Consider the following 23,212-nt stretch of genomic DNA (forward strand, 5'->3'; position numbering starts at 1 on the left):
AGGAAAACACATAGAAAAGTACGCATCAATTTACCGTTATTTAAATCGGACGTTTACGGTGCTAGCGATATATTAACTAATGAAAATTATAGCTATGAATCGTTGTAAAGATATATCGAATATTGGATAATCGCACCCTAAGGTGATTACTTACCGCAAATTTCAACAATACTGAACTATAACAAAAATAAAATTTGAGAGCTACAAAGGAGAGATTGAGAATTATTTTCAAATTTTAACAACTTGTATCTCGCCAAGGAAGTATTTGCAGATGTTATTTATCTCAAAAATAAGGAATAGTCTTGTGACGTAGACACCAGTAATTAACATCGTATTTTAACAGTATAAATAAATACAATTCAATTTGAAGTTCTGGTTATTCAAAATGCAATTGAGGAAATTTTTTACAGTTTTTGATATTACTTTTGTGTTCAAGATGTACAAGAGATAATCCATACTTGTCATATACCTATATGACAAGTATGGATAGTATAGTGTGGCTTCTATAAGTTGCATTAAGTCTCATCTGTACACTCTGATCCAGGAAAGATGACGATCATGTAACAACCAGAAATCTTAAGAACTAAGGACGTTACGTACGTCTAAAATAAAATACTATAGTTACTGCTATCTGAAAACATAATTTTATTAAGAGAGCTACTACGACTGTGGATCATTGTTTATCTTTTTCTATTTTGCCTAACGAAGAATGAGTTGTGAAATTGGCTACTGATCCAATTGCTCTGACACCAATTCAATGACAGAACGTTTGTTATGTTATTGCGTGTCTGTCAATCTCCCATCTCCGCTCATTTACGTCTACGACAGTTGTTATAGGTGCTATCTTTTTTTAGCTCGAGCTTCCGTTAAATGCGTTTAATCATTTTTGGACATAACAATAATGGAACGTTATTGTCTGACGCACTGTATATTTTAAATTATATTTCTTAGTTAAAATGTTCAATAATTCGTTTCACGAGTCTACAACTGCTAATTCTAAGTCAAACCGAAACTAACAGCAACATGAAAATTCCAAATGAAACACCCGGAAAATTTTTCAATTTTTCGAATTTCAGAGAATACATTAGGGCGTCAAACCCAGACCACATACAATTTTCCTTGATGGGTCTGTAACCTTACAACTAGTCCATCAGGCACCGGGTACCCGGCAGGTATGACATCATATTGTCTTAAGTCAACATGAAACCACCTTCCCTCTTAAGCTCGATTTCTCAAGTCCCTTAGAGATCACCAATGAATCATGAGTAAGAAGTCTTTTGCTGCTACTGCGCGACCTTAAGACTAAAACTACACTCTGCACACTACGTTCTCGCAGCTCGCAGTTCAGTTTGTACGTTATATTGGTAGCGGTAGGTTTGTGCGTTGTACATGGTAGCGTGTGTGCGCATTCAAACTTAAGCGCGAGTGCGGGTTGTTTGTATACAACGCACACATGTGCAGCGCACATTGACTTTTCTCCGGGTTCTTATACGGTTTAATGATTGATTTTTCTCAGAAAGTGGGACTGAATTGACCCTACATCTTTTGTGACTTTGGATTAACTTGAAGGGTACGGAGGAAATCGATCAAGGTTTGTTGTTTAAATTTTTGTTAATTTTCCCATTTTTAATTAATAAAAATCCAGAGATAACGAGAGAAAATCCAAAACTCCGATTTTCGAATTTGCGTTATCTGACATTAATTAATGGTTAATATATTTTGGAAATTCTTGGGGGCCATAATTCGAGCTACATGAGCTTAGAAAAAAAATTAAAAAATATTTTTTATTAAAAACCCAAAGTCCTGAGCTAAGGCCGGATTATATAGCCAAAGTTTAAACCCGACCCGAGATTGAAGCTCTAGATTTGATGTACATCCCATCAATTATCTGTCACAATCTTGAGGGTAACTTCACGTAGAGTTTAAACCGAAGGTATGTACATGACAATTACTCCACTGGTAAATCCTCCGAGAAATATTTAACGGTGATGGACGCGTCAAATTGAATTTGGTCCGACATTTTTGAACGTGACCGTCAACTTCAATAATGTCAAAAATGAGTTATTTCGGTAACTTCAACGACAGTAAGAGTTGGTACTTGTCAATTTACATCTAAAAAATGGTCTGTGGTCAGAATATTTGCAAATTAACATGGGACACTCTATAGCATATATAGAACGGGAAGCCCTTCTTAGGAGTAACGCTACTATACACAGTTTTTGCTTCGGAGAGAAGAATATCCTTTCTAGCCTCTACTTTTATTGGCAAAATTGAATACATCCCTGCAACGCAGCGTTGGAAGAGTCGCATATTTGCACGTTGCACAGATGAAAGTTAATTGTAAATATGAGATCATCTTCGACAATGATGATCATCATCGACGTTTATTGTTATATATTATATACATATCGACTAAAACATCGTCATCGACTCGCTCAACAGTTGAAAATTACGTTTTGATTCGTTTCAATTCTAAGAACGTGTTGGTGGCAACAATTTGTTGGTCAATACATGAGGTTATAATGTTTTTGTTAGTAATGTTCTTTTCGTCGTAATTCCCAGGGTTACAAATTATAAAAATTCTAAGATATCTGAGGATATCTCAAAAACACAATGTTTTTGGATGAAATGGAAATTTTACCTCAAGACTATCTTACTTATAATTTACCAATTAGTAATAAAATAGGCAGGTATACTTTTAGATTCAAAAATCATTAGAAATACTATAACAAGTGCAACGAAAATTGTCGATAAATTTTGGGAAATTTGCATGAATGCAAGTTAAGTTGAAAAAGGGCATGAGTGTATGCAGTGCAGGAGTGACTTTTTCAGTTTAAGATATATATATATATATATATATATATATATATATATATATATATATATATATAATATTAGTACAATCAATTGAATTCCATTGTACAAATTATATTTAAAAAATGAATTTTATGAATCATTTCCTCGAAGAATATGACTGCAAGGTTGAAATATTTCGGTTTGTTACACTGTCGCTAGGGCGACTAAGAATATTACCGCAATAATTGCACTAGTACAAATTACTACTGTAATTCACTAATCACTGACTCAGCGTAACGAGATATCAGTACTGTTTGGATTTCCCTTGAAAAAAATATACTAGAAGGTCATATTTAAATTATGTTACACCCTGTATATTTCATTTCTTCTTTAAAAGACACGCACTCAAAAATAAAGAGGCACCTGTCTGGGCATCATTTTCCAAAAAACACTACTTTAATTATTAATGAATTTGTTAGATGTTTTTTTGCTGCGAATTGTATTATATTTAACCTATAGGGTGGTCAATTTCTAGTTCACTTTTTCTTTATATTTTCCGAAGTTTTTTTAACTCGTATTGTTTTTAGAGGCTGCACAACTAGATATACCAAATGGTCGTGAAAGGTGTCTACCGGCTGACGGTTTTTCGGCGGCTATACCCTATTTTATTCCCCTAAACTTTTGTAGTTTTTTGTTATATTTTTTTTCAAAAACACTGCATCGTTCAGTGCTGAAAAACTGGAGGATATTTTGGTTTATAATATAAACTTGTGAAGTTTAGCTGGCGTTACAGTAAGTACACAGCATTGAAACCGTACATAATAGGAACAATACAGGCCAACTCGATCAAATGGGTGTGACCTATAAATATGCATAATTGTGTTTCACCGAATTTATTTATTATTATTATTAAAGCTTTCTATTTTGAAATTTACAATTGTCGGAATCCGGATTGTTACATGTAAACACTCGCATTTACATGTCACCGCTATAGGTAGCAATTTGTAACACCGTAGATTTTTTTTCATGTAACCTTGACGGGCAATACGACTGTGGTAGCAATTACAATAATAAATTGAAGGGTAAAGGATACCGGTACTTCTTGCGATGTTATCTTTTAGCCTTATGTACGAGGTTCTACCGGGCAACCCAAGATATCTGTAGCAACCGGTCGTTTATACGTTTTTTTTCATATCTCTGTGAATATCGGAAATAATTAAAATACTGTTTGATGTAAAAAAATGAGACATAATGATATTTCCTGTTAAATCGGATATTGCGCATATCAGTAAAAAATCTTCAAGAGCTCCGTAACACTCGAGCTACTAGTCTCAAGCTACTACATAGATGTCTAGCAGAAAAAAAATTACCAGAACTATAAAAATATCTAAAAAAGACGTCTCATATGCTTATGGACCTATCTTAAATATGTTCTAGTTCTTTCCACTACTAGCTCAAAAAGGCGCTATTATTGACCATGTTTAATGACTATAAAGTGCGTTTTTTCAACTTAAAAAAATATATATATAGTTGAATAACAGGTTAATAATGACACGCAGGTGGCTCATTACTCTTCTAGCGTGCTAATCAACTTCAATGTCATCGTCACCCCAATACTGCTTTATTTATGGTTGCCATGGAAATGCTAGTCAAATGAGATAGCACTGTTAATGTTATCATTCAAGGCATGTTCAAGGTGCTTATTTTAGATGAGTTTATTATTATTTTAGAGAATATAGTTAAGTTTAGAAATGGAAAAAAATCATATATGCACCGTTGTTGTGAAATACTTTAAAGTAGCATGGCCTTCGGTCCAAATGATTGAACCGAAGATAGAAAGATCGAGGACAGAGAATCAAATTCTGGCACATGTTCCATAGCTTTAATGTGGGTAGATGTTAATTTTAAAGAAAACATCGAGGGACAATGATTCAATGGAAAACGCCTTCCTGAACAATAGTAATTGTTGTCGGTTCCATACCTGAAAAATGGTAAAATTGAATAGCGATTTAAGGGGTGTTCGAAGGGTTTTTATACAAAAAAATCTGAAGATTCTTATTTATATCTCGTAAATTAATAAAATTATGATTTTCATTTTTCATAACTTAATTTTAGTCAAAAACAGCGTCCTTTGACGCCACGAACACTGAACGTTACCATATACGTAAATAATCATAATTACAGTCTGCACTATTTACAGGAGATTCCTGTAGTGAACATTGTATACACAAGTACTATTTTCTATTTTGAGATTTCAGTCGTTTTAGATGGGGTTTCGACCAAAATTGAGAAGAGATAAATCAGTACCACCACTTTGAAACCATCGAGAAAAGCGCTTTTTAGTAGTGCCAAGAAAATGTAAAAAATTCTTACATTTACGTATATGTATATTTTTTAGCCTTGACAATCCAAGATAATAAATGTATAATCACTGAATAATTTGAATATGCATGTACTGATTAGTTGTTATTCCAGCTGTTAAATTTAAAAAATCATATGCCAGCCAAGTACCAATGGCACGTGCGGCTGTTTGCTCAATAAATATCGGGCGTTAATATAAATTTGTAAATTTGCTCAATATGTTTTCAAAATCATTTACCATTATTACCGTTCGGTAAATATTGATGTGATAGTTACCGAATCTGTATCATATGCATGAGTCATAAGCTAGTGCGATATTTAAGTATTAGGTTTAGTTATTTTTTTAAGTACCTAAATGAAAGATTTATGTATATGAGTCCATGAAATGACAGTCCATTAATGCACAGGATTTAGGTCGGTTCTAAATCTACATGGAGACCAATGTTTAGGAATGTTTTTCTATCAGTATCCGTGAGGCGAGTTAAAAGGATGTGGTTATTGTCTTATCACCATCTCAATTCCTACACAAACTGAGCTCCTACACAAAGTGAATGAAGATACCATTTATATTTACTTTACTATCTTATTTTCAAGATATTCCAGGAATTGGTTAGGAACAACTATGTACTTACCCTTTATTAGGGATATACAGAGTGTTCCTTTGTGAGATGCTAATATTTCAGGGCGTGCTTGCTCAGGTAATTCCATCAAGAAAAATGTCTTTAATGAAATACAAATTGTCAAAGCTTCACTTTTTTTCGAAATATAAATGTAATGGCTACAAAATGCTTGCCGACTTAACTTTATATGAATTTTTTTACATTAAATTACCTAAGGAATCCCCTACGATAGTAACACGTCATTAATAACGTGCTAATAGTTCCCACCGAAACACTCTGCATAATTTTATGTGTACATTTGATAAATCATATGACACTGACAATGAATATGAGGCTTAAAGGGCGGATAAGTATGTTGAAAAAAGATATGTAGGTACAATTATACTATAATGTCTCGTTTATACAGGGTGTAACATCTTGGAGATATTTCAAGGGGCGACAATATTCTGCAAAATAATAAAAAATGCTACGAGACCCATGGTGAAAAATTCACTATTTTCGATTTACAAGATGGCAAATTTTCACGTTTTCTCATATTTTGCGTTTTTATCACGTATGCCTTGAGTTAAATTTTTGAAATTTCATATACCTATTTTCCATAAGATCCTCTACGATAAAATGTCAAAATCCTTGGTAGCCATATACAGGGTATTGTTGTTGTGGGTTATGTATTATTTTACACTTTGCATCGTTTTTTGGAACACCCTGTATGAATTATGATACCGAATTTAAATTCCTCGGTGGCTATAGTGTAAATGTGCGTGTAAAGGGGCCCTGACTTGCACATTTCTGGAGGTCCAAAATTTGTAATTGTTCTTCAGATTTATGTACTTAGTTAGGGACGCTATAAAGAACGTTATATCTCATCATATGTTGTTTGACATTGAGTTATCGTGAAGTTATGTTTGTCGTTCTGCAAGAAGATAAGTACCTACATGTTGTTACTACTAAATAGATGGATCATGCAAAGTAAATTCCAGGTAGACATCCTAAATCAACAGACGACTTCTTCATATTCTTTAACTCGTAAGCTTCTTCATCTTCTCCTTTGAATTCTGTTTATCGATACAACCATACTATAACATATGAATATGCACTTCCAAGCATTAAAAAATCCCAAGTTGCAATAGAAATTAAGTTTCTTTTTTAAAATAGTGGCTTAAGATATACTTTAAATCGCCGTTCTGTTAGTTTTCTTATAAGCTTTGTCATAAATCACCTATTTAATTCAGGTTTTCATATTATATGTTTCCTTTATTATTAGCTATAACTGGAAATATCTGTATTGGTTATGTGTAATATGTGTGTATGTATGTGTGTACTAATTTATTGTATTTTAGTCAGAAAACTGGTTTTTGTATTATACAGCAGATAAGTCCTTATTGGGAGTGCACAACATTTTTTAAAATTATTAAAGTGTTATTTTCCACGTTACAACCATAATATGATATTTTACTATTAACCTTTATATCTTTTTGTTTATAAGCTAAAGTTAAGTTGCAGAGGTATATCGTGGGAACCTGCCTTAAATTCCGCGTCTTCCGTGTACTCGTCTGAATTTAACAGTCATATCCCGTCTTCTAGGAGACTTGTCTAATGGTATAGTTTAATTAAAATATACCTTAATTAAGTCTCAACCAGCGAGACATACTTATACCAATATCGAATAGTAAGTATATGGTGTAAGTTATGAATTATAAATTAATATACCCGGAATCATAGTCATATACTGATCGGTAGATCTTACCGTTTCGCTAACATCTACATATTACTCAAATGAATTTCAGGTTTTCATATTATAGACACATTCATGAATGTAATGAGGATGGCAGCGGGTTTTAGTCGTTTTATTAAATATTTTTAATTCTTAGATTACTTGAAGTGTGTGTGGTTGATTCTTTTCTATAGTGGCATTGAAAAATATGTAACTGGAACACCGTGAATTGCCAGAGAATGCAGATCATTTTTACAGCGTGTTGCAAGATATTGTTCATTGAATTCTAAAGCAAATTTTACGTGAAAAAATATAACAAAAAACTCCTGTTAGATGCAGGTGTGAAAATAGTACGTTGGACATATACCGAGCGAAATACAGGGTGTTCAAGTTTAAAATTTGAAAATGAGCCTCAATTTTTACTTTTACACCTCCTCGAATTTATATTAATGTTTAGATCAAAGTTGAGATTCGGTTCTGTAAACCTCCTGGGAATTCGACTTTTTAAGCAGGCTCAAGCTTTCATTATAAAAATCCGTGCAATTTTAACAAATTCGGGACTTTTGATTCACTCGGTATAGAAGTTATCTATGTATGAACACTACAGTCAAGTTATCAATATAGTGTTTTTTTTTGTTTTAGCCTTAAAATTTTTGAACAAAAATAAATACACTGACTGCTCAACCTTAATCTCAGTGACTTTCGATGTTCTTTCCACCCTTCAGAAAAACATTCAGTGGTATTAACGGTATAGTGGCATAACTAGGTATTTTAATCCTAACTTTATTTCCAGCTTTAATAGCGAAGTTGAAAAACAACTTAATTTGGAATTTAACGACTATTCTGAAGCCGAGAAATATTTAGGTACATGTGCTGCAGATACTAATTATCCAACGTGCTAAAAGATCTTGTGATTATTTTACCTCCCAAAATACACATACTTAAACCTAATTATCTCTATGTAGGTTGAGCTAATTAGATATGAAACACTCCATGCCTAATGTTTACGCGGGCATTAGTTCTGAACTAACTGAGCTGTTTGTAACAGATCTGTATTTTATACGAGTTGTCCGCGATACGTTTCGAAATGTAGGAAATTGACTTCCTTTAAGTAGAAATATGTAATACAGTCGCGTTGGATGATATATTCAAATATTATCGTATTAAATCAAAATCATGTCCTATCAATAGAAAACAATTCCCAGGCACAAACGTGGAACAACTGAAGATAATTATAGTGTAAGAATAATTCAGACAATGATTTTTTCCCAGCGTTTGAGAAATATTTTGAGCAATGCTTAAATTACACAGAGATTGCGAAGTGGAAATTGAAAACAATTAATTCAGCATGCAAGGCGAGAGATGCAATGGTGGGTAATCCCGCTCTGAGTCACGATAACTTTTGAATAATAATGACTATGAGTTAATATTAACTTAGTATTGTTAGCGAACTCCTCAGTATTTGCATGAAGAACAAATTTATAATTTGTATGGGTGTTTGAATGAATTTTACGTAGGTATCCTCTATAAATAACGTCTTCAATAGTCGCGTAACCAAACGTCCCTAAAATGCGCAGGTTGAGACACCACCCGGAGATACCTTCTGCAGAATCGCAGCAAATCTCTAGAAATGCTATGATTTCATGACGTAGCAATGAATCTGTTCCTACAACAAAGAAGATAAAAATTCAAGTAAAATATGGTATTTTCTCATCAAAGTTTTTATCACATCAGATTCTTGGAAGTTCATAATTGGAATTCTTTATATGGTTGCAATGAAAGTGCATTTCAGGCAACACTCGAAACATTAATCAACTGCAAACTACAGTAACTGGTCCCCATTATTTTAACTAGAGAGGTAGCCTGTACTTGGAGGTACCACTTTATTTGCCATTATGTTGTGATACATGGCAGACCTAAACGCAATATACAGATGAGTCTCAAATAACACAAAATGGATAAAAGGGTTATGATGTTTTCATTAGATTTATAGAAATATGCCTGAATCTAAGTGATTTTTTTTATTAGTGGAGGAATCGTTGGATTTTAAATGTGATAGAGTCATGTTATAAGGGATAAAACGCGGCACTAATAAAATGTCATTTATTTTGAACCTTTTCTTTTAAATAAAAACGTTGTATGAAAATTCCTTTTTTTCCAATACCTGGAAACAATTGAGACTTTGCAAAATTTAAAATAGCATTTTGTGAAGTTCTTTTTTTGCCATTTAATCACCTTTCTATCTCTTATCCTTTCCAATATCTCCATGCGATTGGTTCCTATGTGGTCAGTCGAGCTAGTTCACAGTCAGTAAGTATAAATTACATAGTTGACCAATTTTTTACTAGTTTTTACTTAATACTCTCGACACTAAAAACAATTTGATAACATTTTCGGACATTCAAATACGAGGATATTTGGATGTGGCACCCTGTGTTCTTGTTTGAAAATACTTTTATCAAGTTTTTAATGCAACACGAAACCCTTCAAACTAAATGAGTAGTTTTTTTTAAATCGTAGATTTTAGTCCTATACAAGTCTTTCTGTAAGATATGCTATGCTAAAACCATGTTACATTATAATTTCTTAGATAACTGCGTACCTACAACTTTCATTTTCGAGATTTTTGGGTTTTTTAAATACGGAAACTTTATTAATTTTTACTTCAATTTTGGTCAAATTTAACTATTGATTTCGTCCCATCTCGCGCTCATTTTTTCCCGATTAAATTTATACTTTCTTTGAAAAGATAATCCAACCTTTCCGAAAAATCAAAATGACCTCAATTACTGTTTGCAGCAACTCTATGATAATTGGTCAATTCACTGCCAAGGCCGTGTTTAATTTTAACAGCATACCGCCCAATTAGCTTTACTGACTACAAAAAAACGTTTCGTGTGATTTATCTTGCACTGTCTAATTTTGATGTCAATTACACTGAAAGATATTTTAATAAGCTTTGTTCCGCTATAGCAGTTAACTGTAAACACAAGCGAATGACGTGTTAAGAATTACATAGTTTTGAACAAAATATATTTATAAGATACATATGAGTTCCTAACTTAAAATAACCTATCAACTAGAAGATTATGCCTCATTACCTTGTCAATATTAATTTGGTAATTATGCATGTCTTGTAATGATCGCAGCAATGCGATTTTACAGAGGATTACTGGGCATCAACAGGAGACTGGCTTGAATGTATCTGAACCTGAATCCACTGTAATTATTGTCAATTAAGGTCTAATAAACTACTACAACTATAACAGTTTAATTAGTTTGGTGCGGACCTATTTCAGTAGGTAAGTCCTTTTCTAGTCGTAATGCATTTCTCTAAACTGGACCATGTGTTATGTTATTAAATGGGCGGAAGAAAGAAAAATAGTCGAAACACCTCTTTAAATGCGCAGATCGTGGCACACACGGGACATTGGTCTTTTCCGGTGTTTGTTTGTTATAATTTATTGCAACATTCTCAGCTGCAGTTTGAAAGGCTCTCCCTTTGAAGAATCTTCTCTTCAGTGCAAGGTAATTTTGTTCAAATTCTCACAAAATAATCCTTTTAGTTTGTTAATGCGCTTTAGTCAAAACCAACTGGTAGGCATATCTAATCTTAGTTTAATACACAAAGGATGTGCCTCTCTTACCACATCTTTATTTGAAAATTGGTAACGACTGTTGTTTTAAGCTGATCAGTTTCCTTTCAAAGTGAGATAAATCTTTCACATTGCGGAAACAAGTGAGTAAAAAAACAAATATGTTATTGGAAGGCTCCTAGGGCTTTAGTTGATTTGAGCGATAAATCGACGATATACAGGACGTCGACAGTTAATGTTACACTTCCGCATTATTGGATCGTGATGATAATTATTATTATCATATTATAATAGAAATTTTACAATAATATTTATCAAAGTGCTCATTCGCAGCTTCATATAGAAGGGCCTTTCCACGGTTCTCATTTGCGTTACGGTGACTGACTGAGTTCTTCCGGTGTTACGCCTGTGGGAGAGCAACTTCCCTATAAAACTAATGTTATATTGGATAATACGTTTCCGTTGGAAGTAGGAAGTTTGAAGTTCCATGTGATTTGCCAACTAGTTCACATATGAAGGGACTGATTTAGTTCAGTGCCCTATTATACAATATGTGGATGGTTAGTTGTTGTAAAATTACTTCTTCACTTTTACTAGCTGTGCATCAAACAAAACTATATTTTTGGAAGTTGTCGATGAAACCTTAATATAGATAAATGTCTATCCATGCTAATAGTTCCCGTCCTGTGCCATTTGTCGTGTGATGTTTATAGAGAGGATTGACTTGTTTCGATGTTCAGTTCACAAAATTGTGGAAAATCACCTTTAACAAATGTGAAACTTTTCAGGGTATCATTGCTCGCGGAAATATCTCCATGATGACATGTTATACCCCGTTATATTGAAGTTCTGGTAGCAAACTTGTCGCACACGTAGCCCGTGCGGAAAGTGGACTTACGCTCATCAATTGCCAATGTTTCTATTAAGATGTTCTATTTGTCCCCTTAGTAAATGTTTTAAGAACTTCATCACTATGCTTATTGGCCTCTCATGTATTATACATGATATAATATGTCTCGCTAATTAGAGGGAATATGAACATTTACATTAGCATTCCGAGGCAACCTCATAGCTGACAAATAACTGCACAATATCCTGTTTTGGGCAGGATGCTGATCGGGTGCCTATTTAATAATCTGATTACCAAATCAACTTTGGCGGAATTCCAGTATAATATTGAGCAATGATATTTAGATTAAAAAATTCACCGTTGGCAATATAATTAGCAAATTGCGATTTGGTATTTCTACATCTCATTTTCCTCATATCCTTGATTATTTAAAGTTCGAAGAATTAATGTAAGCAATGTCACGTTGAATTGAAATAGCTAATAAGTAATAAGTGGGTACTTACGTACTTGCATTGAAATATCGTGGCTTGTGAGTTTACCTAATTTGAATATCGCGTAAAATGAAAATTGATCAGAGGTCGAAAACTGTGACTGGGAAGTCTACAATAGTAATCGCAAAGTGTGTCTTAAGGTCGTTTTACAGTTTTGATTTTTTGCATGAAATATCTACCAAGAGATTTGATAGAAAAGTGGGTGGAGAAATGCATTGTGTCAGCTGTAAATGTAATTTCTCCATCTCTTTTTATGGTTAATTTCTTGGTAAATTTTGGGCAAAAATACTAGCTACTTCAGTTTCCTGAAATACACAATAATGCTAGGATTACATCTACGAAGAAAATGTCACAATTTATTTTCTAACACATTGATATATCTTTCAAGATAATATGCTGAAATTAGATATGCACTTTATTAATTCCGGCAGTTGATGTTTCCCGCGAAAGACTAAAATAATGCTAAGTTTGTTAATTGCTTCAAATTAAACAGAACTTTTAGATAATTTTACGTGGTTAAATAGAACAAGTAAACTGTTTTCGGAATTCTTACTTAGCAGGTAATTACACTTGATCCCTCATAAGTAAATATGTAAATATGTATATGTAAAAGTGTACGTTAAACATAAAGCGCACATTTGAGGAGATCCTTATTGTCCTATCTCCAAAATAAGAAATACAGTTCCTCTACAGATTTATCTGGAATTACTTCTTTTCGACATACAAGGTAGATACATGTATCCTAGTTGGAAGTAGCCATTTTGTTAGATTTAGTTCCAGTTGTTTGTTCCATTAATTTTAATTTTGTACTTCGTAAATGAAGCTATTCCTGACATGTTTATAGGATTTTTTTCTTAGTTCAACCTTACGATTATTCGCAAAAAGTTGTGCAGTATACATATAGAAGGAGCATCCTACAGCTTTTATTTTAGTACAATAAAAGCAACTTAAAGTAACATAAAGTAGCATTAAAGTATATTTCACATCATGTAGCACTCTCATATTATTGCAATCCTGTAAATTGGACCGTTACCCAATATGAGGACACACATTTTTCTGTAGATGTAAATTCGAATAAAAGGCTTATTTTAAAATGTAAATCATGCATGTAATGACATTATATTTGTTTTGATACTCAATTTACAAAAGATTAATTCAGACATATTCGGCGTCGAGAAACGATTGTAGTAATAACGATATTCCATCATTATTGACTGAGGTTATCAGTAATAAATTCTTTGTCATTAATGCTGTCTTTCGTCAATAAACATATATATCAGCAGTGGCTGTCTTTGCAGTTATCTGGTAACACACATTATAGGGCGTCGATATTGTTTATTGTATGATTCCTCTTTAGATTGTTATAGCTACCTTCTGAAAGACTTGTTGTTCCAGAAGTGTTCCAGGAGTAATGTCTTTTTTTTCGTCTCGGACTTTAAAATAATGTTAAGGTGCTATGTTTTCAAAATAATACAATTCTCTGGACGGACAGCAATGGAGTAAAAGAAGAACCTTATTGCCGTCCTCCCCTGGGAATTATATCAAAATGATCTCCATCATGGCATTTGAATTGTCAACAAACATACTGTTTTAATGTTATTCCCCAGAAGTGTTCTACATGTGGTTCTATTCCTTGGACTTAGCAATCTGGCCCGAGAAAACACCAAGAGAGTTTGCTCGGGAATTATTTTGCTTTTGAATTTTTCAACAATAAAGTAACAAAATCGTACGAGAACCAGAAAATAATGTTAAAACCAAGAGAGGGGCCAAACGTGCATTTCTCGGAAGTCATCCCACACACCCTCATAATTTCATGTTGTAGATACCGTTGTTTCTTCATTGTGGCAGACGGTCGAAAGAAACAAAAGATCTTATGAGACTCGAAACGAGATAAGTACCACAATAAGTGTTTGGGTTTATCTTCTCTCATTGTGTCCCACAGAAACGCTTAAAAACTTTTAACAACCGTAATTTATTATGAATTTCTTTTACGTTTATTTTGTGTTGAAGTCACGTCCAAGTTATAAGCGATAAAAGCGGGATTAATCGACGCGTATTGCAAATTTTTTGTAGATTAGAAAATTGTAGTACCGGGTGACGCAAGAAGCACTAGCTAAGTGATTACTGTGATTTGAAGAAAGTTAAGGTTATGAAATTTTGGGGGTAAAAATAATAACACAAGTATGTGCACAAATTGTACATATATGAGACCTAATTTCCATTGTCCATTTCAAGTGGTAGACCCTGTAACATATTAAGCTGTTTCTTGAACTGCGTGAGTACTGCGCCGACTGTAGATTTGCCTTTCCTAGCATCTGGATTAGTTCAGATGTCCTCTATATTTCTACAAATTAAATTTTCCTAAGACACGCTTTGTAGATGTCCAAGAAGGTATCCGAAGAAGTCCTAGGGCACATAAGCATTATCCCTGGAATTACATTGTTTGCATCTACAGCAATTTTCCTATTCGTTTTTTTAGTAGCTTTCTACTTCTCCGCCTCGACTACCGAGTGTGGATTCTAACAAGTTTCTTCATGAACTGGAAACAGTTTGGTTATTTCGTATTCGGTTTATTCGTCTGCCATATTTCTCTCTGAGTTCAACTTCAGTTGGTTGGTTACTATTTGGTATCTGGGTCTCAGATGTTTTCATTCAGTTCTTCTCATAAATTTTCGCAGGTCGTCTTCTTATTGCTTTTTCTAATTTACCCTTTTGTCTTCATTTACTCTAGAACACTACGACCGCATGATTAGAGTGGAGCTGAGTCGAGTATCGCGTAGTCGACTCGCTTACTATACGCTCAGCAATTTTGAGTGGATTTTCTCGTGCTAGAGCTGACAGATATTTAAGTAAAATGATGAAGTTCGCCGTACATACTTCTGAATAATCGAGTTTTGGAAAAGAGGGGGATAAATTTCTTGATCTTTTATTAGATATTTAATCCCCACGTTATTATCATTCGGGCACACTGAAACTTTATTTATACTAAACTCCTAGGATCAGACATAAAGCCATGAAAAAAATCTTAGGCTCTAGAGTTTTCACTTTTTCGTTTTGACCTTACCTGAGTAAATAAATTATTTAATGCTTTACGTTTCTTTACAGCACACTAATAAGAATTCCCAACCTCAGTAAATGGCATTTAATTAAGCAACTACGTAAGTGCTAAAGACATTACAAACCAATATTATTCACCACAAAATTTGCCATATTTCCAATCTGCTGCCTTAAATGGTGTATTTTGTGGAAATATTTTAATTCCACTTAAAGTGTGTTGCACAATTACTAATCGTTATCGAAGTTATTCTGCAATGGCCTTCGGTATAAAATTTTTCATCCAATGCAGCATACAAGAAGTTATAGACTTAGTATGTACCTAAATAAATAATAATTAGCGACTCGATTAACAATCTTTAATTGACCATTATTTGTATTGTAAATTAATTATTGTTACTTTTTGTGGTATTATGTGAACATTTCACTGATTGGATTTTTCATTACTGGTAGCGGTAACGCCAGGCGAGCTTGGTACCTATTGTACTAAACTTTTTTATTTAACCGCGACGAAAGAGTTCAACTATTGTCTCTGCAAATACCGTATTTAAGGGCAATATTATTTCTAATTTGTGCGTGACTCAGTAGTTAATAAAAACTTTTCAGATATCGATGCTCAAAGCACAAAAAATGGCAAAAATTAGGCAGTAGACCACATTGCGCTCTGTACTGAAGCGGATTAACTAGATCATGTGCCAGTTTTTGCTGCTTTACATATGTTAACTTCCAAGTACATTGAAACCAACAACCATAATACGATCCCAACAGACAAGTAAACAGAATTGGATATGCATCACACATGTATTCGGATGTATTTTTTGTGCTTGTTGTGCTTTTGTTCAGTTGTTAGTTGCAACTTCTCTTATTGCACAAGTCAAGGTCTTCGCATTTCACTGGAGCCATGCATAAGTCATTTTACACCTCAATTTGTTCCACTTATAGATCAACATGGTGATTCAATATCGAACATAATTTTTTAGGAAACGACCAGTAGTGCCAGTTTTCTCTTGCGATATTCGCATACCTAATCTATAAATAAGATTTCTTGTAGTTGCAAGGGGCGAAAATTTTGAACTTCACTCTTATTCATCCATCTCATTTATTACTTCTGCACCATTTTCTTCCATACTGTACGTTGATTACTTAGTCACAACACCTGTGTAAATTACCTGGAAATGTGCACCAGCAAAAGTTTTCACAACTCGATAGCCCCAATATTTTTACTTTCACTTTTACTTGAAATTTTTTTCACTATAAAATTTACGCCTTCTCGTGATGTAACTAACTAAAACAGAAGGCTGTCAATTAAACTTCGAATAAAGATCAATCACACATGTCCTTTTATTTTACCTTGCTGCAGGCCATGGAAATTACTCTCTCTCTCCGCCGACGAGCTTCTCACATCGGATTCCAGAGATAGCATCGCCTTACGCAATAATTCATTTAACCGTTTTCCGATACACATTATTCATTAGAATATCATCTTGGTGTCTTTGAACTAGTTTACGGCTGTAATTGGTCACAATCCATCTAATTTACTACGCTAAATAGGGTATTACAAAGGGCCGACCATTTGGCCTTACCCACACATGTAACCGGAAGATCTAAAACACGTTATGTAAGTGATTTGGTTAGATCTACGTGAGTCGGTATTATCAGTTATTGCAAACGAGCGTTGGTCTAAAATTTCTTTAATTTAAAGATGATATGCGGTGTGTTATAATGTAATCAATATTTATCCAGTTTTTTCTTTTACAGTTTCTTTCTTTCCTTGTGTGAACTACTCGATGACTATTTACACCCAAATTCTCCTCAAAAGAGCTGCCTAGTAATTGAAAGTCTATTCTTCGGAAATTATTTTACTTTCGGCTTCGGCTAACAAAAACCTTTAAAAACGCGATAGATGAGTGAGTTGGTGCTTCATGGTTCTCTCAAAACTCGTGGAATCTTCTGACTTATACTAATTAAATTTGAGACCTGCTTCACAACACCGCCTACACGAGGATGTACACTTCTTGCCATCTGTAGTAGTAGACTTCTTGGACTTTCTGCCACCTCTTCAGTGCAATAATGAGGCTCATCAATTTCAACTATTTGTTTAACACCTAAGACGACTAGTAGGTACTTAATACTCATTTTTAACGCAGGAAAGACTTCATCTGCATTCATTTACTTGCTTGGTTTCCCGTGCGTGCTTCATTTTATTTAAAGCGGTTCGCTTTGCTTGCATGATACGATCACCACAGTCAAGAACGGTGTCTTTGGAGATGGGCAATTTCTTAATCTGGTCACTGTTTACAACGTTATCAAGAACAAAACATGTTTTGTGGACGTCGTTATGCAGTTATAGTAGGCGGTTGTATGAAAAAGATAACTCGATGGATAACCCTTTTGAAATGGTATTAAAAACTCCTTATAAAGGTTTTTTACAAATCTTCAGTGGATTGTGGTAATTGTAAAAGAGCAAATTCTGCAAAAAGATATTGATTTTTACGTTTTCAGTGCACTGATCGAGGTCGTTGGAATAATCATCAATTGCAATTATCTTAATAGTCCCGAAGCCATAAAATATTTCAAAAACAGATAAAGTAAAAATTGTGAAATTTTCTGAAGGTTATAAGTAATACCTGAAGTTGCTACTGCTTCTCTTAGATACCAGAATTTCCTTTTTTTATAGAAATAAAATACTCAAAGCATTATTATTATATTTTTTGATTTTGTAAGTGATCCTAAATATTTTTACTTTATAACAAACCATATACAACATGCGAATTGACATGGTGTTCACAGAACGAAACATACCAACAGCACCTAAAATACTTCACTTCTTGTTACTTACAAAAAAAATTGGTCTCGTGCTACAGAACATTCCAATCGTACTGTCGCAAAACGAAGGCTCGAATGTCTGACTTAAGTCCAGTTGCATGCACAATGTTGAAAGTATGCCATGGATTGCGCGTTATTTTTATGCCAAACTTATGAAAAAAGTAACAAATATTCCTGCAAATTTGAGTCCAATTTCAAACTCCTGCGAAATTATCATCATTATCAGAGGAGTTTTAAACAAATTTCAAAGTCCGGCGACATTGCTAATGACTTACTAACCAAGGCCAGAGTGATCATCTGAATTAAAATTGTCAAATAAAAGACTGGTACGACGTTGCCGTGTGCTGAAGTTAAAGCTTGACTAACAGTTGAAGTAAGGAAAGCCACCTGAAACACCTCCGTGATAAATAGAGAAATTTTGATTGATAGTTACTGTTGACTTTACGTCGGTTTCCTCGTAGTTTGGTAGGACATTGAAGAACTGGTCTTCAGTTGAAAAATCAATATATCTTTGAATACAGCAGTTTAGGGCCGGTTTTTCAATATGAAATTACAGTCAAGGATCAGTAATCAGTCAGACTATTTAGATTAATTGCGGAAGTGTTTCATGTAGCTGTCCTTTCTTCAATTATTGGCTAAGCGTTATTTTCAGCGTGAAAAACACTTCTTCTACCAGTTAACGATTAACTGACAACTGTCGTTCCCTAATTAAACGTTGAAATGAGTTTTTCCTGTCCAAAATAGATAGGTGGCCAGTCAGCTTTACGGCATGGCCGCATTCTACAAAGTCAACAGTTTTGTGTAACTGTTAACTCTGTTGAATAAAATGTAGTAGTATTTGACGGTATTTTTGCATCGAATTTTGAACAATTATTAAACTATTACGTCTGCTGAAGACGGCGATAGATTATAACAATGGTCAATAGAGAATACCTTCTAAGAGCCATTTGCATTTCGCTTTAATTCAGAAGACCATTAAAAACAGTATTAACTAAACCCTAATATTGAGGCGTAGACCTGAAATTAAGCACAGCCCTTGTTGATTCTTCGTGAAGGGTAAAAAATTCATAATGAAAATTGCTGGGTGAGCCACCTGGGAGAAAATGCATTAAGGAAATTATGGAAGTTGGGGCATATATATTAGGCGTGGCTGCATTAAGTTTTCTGTAATATTAGAAGGTTAATGTTTGCTTTTTTGGGAAGTTCACCCTTCATTCTGAATAATAACACAAGTTTCACGATTTGTGCTAGTTGATCGATTTTTGATTCTTGGATTTGAGCAAAAAAAAGAGATAAAATTTCTTCACTTTTAACGCCTTCATTCTCGATAGCTCATTTTGTTTATCTTTCACCTGAATGTAGTAAATACATACAACTTATGGCTTTTCTGAATGGAAAATCTCTTAACGCTTCAAAGTTACATCAAAGCGTGAAGGAAGAATAATTTCTCTCGACAGTAGAACATTCCATGAAGAAAAATAAATCCTCTCTTGTAATCGATACGACGCAGCAAGGCAGCTTGTAGATGGTGTATGTTTCCCTTGTTGAACTTGTGTAACGAAATCTTGCGGTTAAACAACTATGCAATTTGCGGTTAAAAAAAAGAGATAATTTGGATTGATGTATCGAAGTCCCCTGGAATTTGCGTTCTGAAGTAGTAGAGTTAGTGGAATATATTGTGGTGAAAATTGTTAGAAACGAGAAGATGTTCGGAGATTTGAAATAAGTTATTACATACGTATGTCTACTTTTCCAGTTCAAGTTGATAGCAGTTAGACAAATCTCGCTCTTAGTTATTCAATAATTAAAGCAGGTCGTTTTTTAAAAAAAAAAACTTCTTACGACCCACAACAAGTCGTTATAATTCCACGCCCGTGTAGTTGTTAATTAAATCAGTTAAGTATATTGATTTCAATTATGACACACATTTTTGGAATGGCATTTGCCACATTGATATTGGTTCCACCTATTGCTGGCTTCGTTGAGTAGGTAGGAAGTTTGTGGGCTCAAATGAAGTAACATTTACGCCTTTATAGATAATATTAAAATTTTTAGTTGATCAAAGTTTACAACAGCATAAAACGTTTACCTTTTATGATCTGAACTAACCCACATACAGTAATAATGTGTTTGTTTACATCGATGAAAGCGGTTCTGTTTGTTAGTATGTGTTTTTTAATTATAGAAAATATTTTGCTTTCATTTTTTTGTATTATTTTGTTACATATTATTTTTTATTTTTCAAAAAACTTTATTTTTGAGTTAAACTCTGGATATTTGAACATTTTTCATGCTCTAACAGGTTAACGTAAGCCTCTGCAAAACTTCTAATTCTAGCACATTTTCATACACAATTTTGGCAAATTTTTATCACAAAAACCAAAAACATTTTTCAATAATTACTGAATATTAAATTTTTTTTACCACTTACAAGTAAAGTTTAGGTTAGTTCAGGCTTCAATAGCGATGTAAACATAGTAAGTGGTTCCCACTAAAAGTACCATAAAGTAGATTTAATTTAATTCTGAATTTACTGCGGGGGCGACTTTATTATTGTTTACTTCCAAAATATGAAGGTGAAATGCTATAAAATGGGAACACAGTATCTCTCTAGACAAAAACTCGTTATTTATACGCCAGGAAGAAATATATAGAGGTCACACACGGAGCTCTTGAAAATGGAAAAACTCATAAGTTTCCTAAGGTACCAGTCCAAATAAGGAGCGATACAACAGGAGAATCTGCTTGTAGATTGCAGATTTAGAATTATGTATTCAATCTACAATTGTGGGTTCGAGCTATAATTATTGTAAGAATTAGAAAAGAATTTGTGGAAATGAATGAAACTTTCAAAAGAGCTCATGTAGACAATATTTACAGTCTGAGTGAAAATCATTTTTGTGAGCGAAAGTGGACTTAGAAAACTTTTTCCTCGAAGAACAATGAAAATCTAAAAATGTCTGATTTCTGTTATACTTTCTCTTTTTCTTTTTAAGTTCGAACAGGACTAAAACAAGTATTAAAATTTTCTTTAAAGGTGTGAAAATTCATTTTTATAGTTTTTGCAATGTGTAGTGGAATATTTCGCTATATCCGAAACTGTGATTAAAGCCTCAACATTAGGGAAAAAATTACAATGTGCAGTTAGGTGATTTGATGAAAAAGCTCGATTGGCGCCATCATCCGTAAAATGAATAGTTGTTAACAAGGACTTGAATTGCCCTTTTTTAACATCTGTTTCTCTGCTAATTGTTTTCATGTTGCGAAACATCGATTGTGACCGATAATGTTTAAAATAGCTAATAACCATTAACGATGCAATCAAAGTTAAATTGTTGAATAAAAAAGTCCCTGTTTCGCCTTCCGTCATATCAAAGCCAATAAATGAATGCAATTTTCATCACAGAAAAAGCCGGTATGTTAACTGACCGCTCTGAGCTCATCCTGTTTCCTGTAAAATAAGCCGTTGATGTGTTTTATATTGTACAATATTCGCGTTTATATATCAGGACAAATCAGAAAGTAAATTATGCACTATAAAAATACTTGTCACTTTCTGGGAACGAGAAAAGAGAGGAAATTGAGAGAAAGTTACATTTGGTATTAATACTAATATAATTCCTTAATAGAATATTTAATCTGAATGAATCAGGACTTTTCCAGTTAAAACCTTCAATTATCCCCCCTTGACTTACGAAGAATATACTGAGAATTTTCCCATTTGCAGGCAAAATAGTGATAATGCAACGTGTAGGCAGTGGTGTCTTTTGATTGCCATTTTTCAGTATTTTCCAGAGGGCGACTGTGGAGACATTGGTAAAAGTTTCTGAAATATCACCAAATTTCTTATTGCTTTATTTTAAAATTTCCGTATTCACAACTTTAAGAAGAGTAGCTAATGTATAGGGTGTTCTGAAAAAGGAGGCCAATATGGAAACCACATATTCTTTGTGGGTAATAGAATCTAAGAGAAGCAATATGGATACCTATGTTTCAAAATTTTAAGATATACTGGGTGTGTAAGTTCAATTTTATTTATCCTTTTTTCATCCTAGCTCCTACAGCTCTTGAGATATAAATTTAAATTTCAAATATGCGATTCATTGGAGTATACATAGATAGGTTTCTGAATTGTTTGCATAAATATATAGGGTGACAGTTTTTTGGGGTCAGAGCGCTTTTCTCCATACCAAATTATTTTCATGGTACGTCGTGGTTATTTCTTTAATCCACTCTTTCTCTACGTCTATTTACGCAGGCTCTGAACAGTTACGTTTCTCCAAATTCCACACTATATCTCAAAAATTGTAGGTGCTGCGAGAAGTAGAAAATTGACTATATTGTGTGTTAAAACTGAGAAATAGAAGTCCCATTTGTCTCCTTAAAGTTCTTTATGTTGAAATAATTAGTGGATTGGCCTCCTTGTTCTCGACACCCTGTATTATATTAGGTTGTTCGGAAAGTAATTTCGTTTTTTCCCGACAGAGGATTTAATGGTATTTTTTTGCACTTAACCTCACACTTAAGCCATATAATTTTTATATGCTTTGAGAGCTCATATAACAAGGCTTGTGTGTGAAACATTTCAATTAATTCTACGCAGTAGTTTTTGGTTGGTGCCCTTTTAAATATGGAGAGCGATAAGCAGCATTTTCGACATATCCTACTGTTTTACTACAGAAAGGGTAAAAATGCTGTTCAAGCCAGAAAGAAATTGACCGATGTGTATGGAGAAGGTGTGTTGACAGTACGCCAGTGTCAGAACTGGTTCTCTAAATTTCGATCTGGCAATTTTGATGTCGAAGATGCACCACGTTCGGGAAGGCCGGTTGAAGCTGATAAAGACGCCATAAAGGCATTAGTTGATGCGAACCGTCGAATAACAACACGTGAGATCGGATTGA

At 33.8% G+C, this 23,212-nt stretch overlaps 1 protein-coding gene across 1 annotated transcript in view; it reads left to right on the forward strand.

Moving 5' to 3' along the window:
* Positions 1-1,330: 1,330 nt before the first annotated feature.
* rau (RA domain-containing protein rau) overlaps positions 1,331-23,212 on the forward strand; it is a 37,785-nt gene continuing 15,903 nt past the window's right edge. Inside the window, exon 1 of the mRNA XM_066397817.1 lies at positions 1,331-1,591. The gene's annotated coding sequence lies outside the window, so the exon portion shown is untranslated. The remainder of the gene's footprint in view (positions 1,592-23,212) is intronic.

The sequence above is a fragment of the Euwallacea similis genome, chromosome 16, assembly GCF_039881205.1.
Source record: "Euwallacea similis isolate ESF13 chromosome 16, ESF131.1, whole genome shotgun sequence".
NCBI classification, from domain to species: Eukaryota; Metazoa; Arthropoda; class Insecta; order Coleoptera; family Curculionidae; genus Euwallacea; species Euwallacea similis.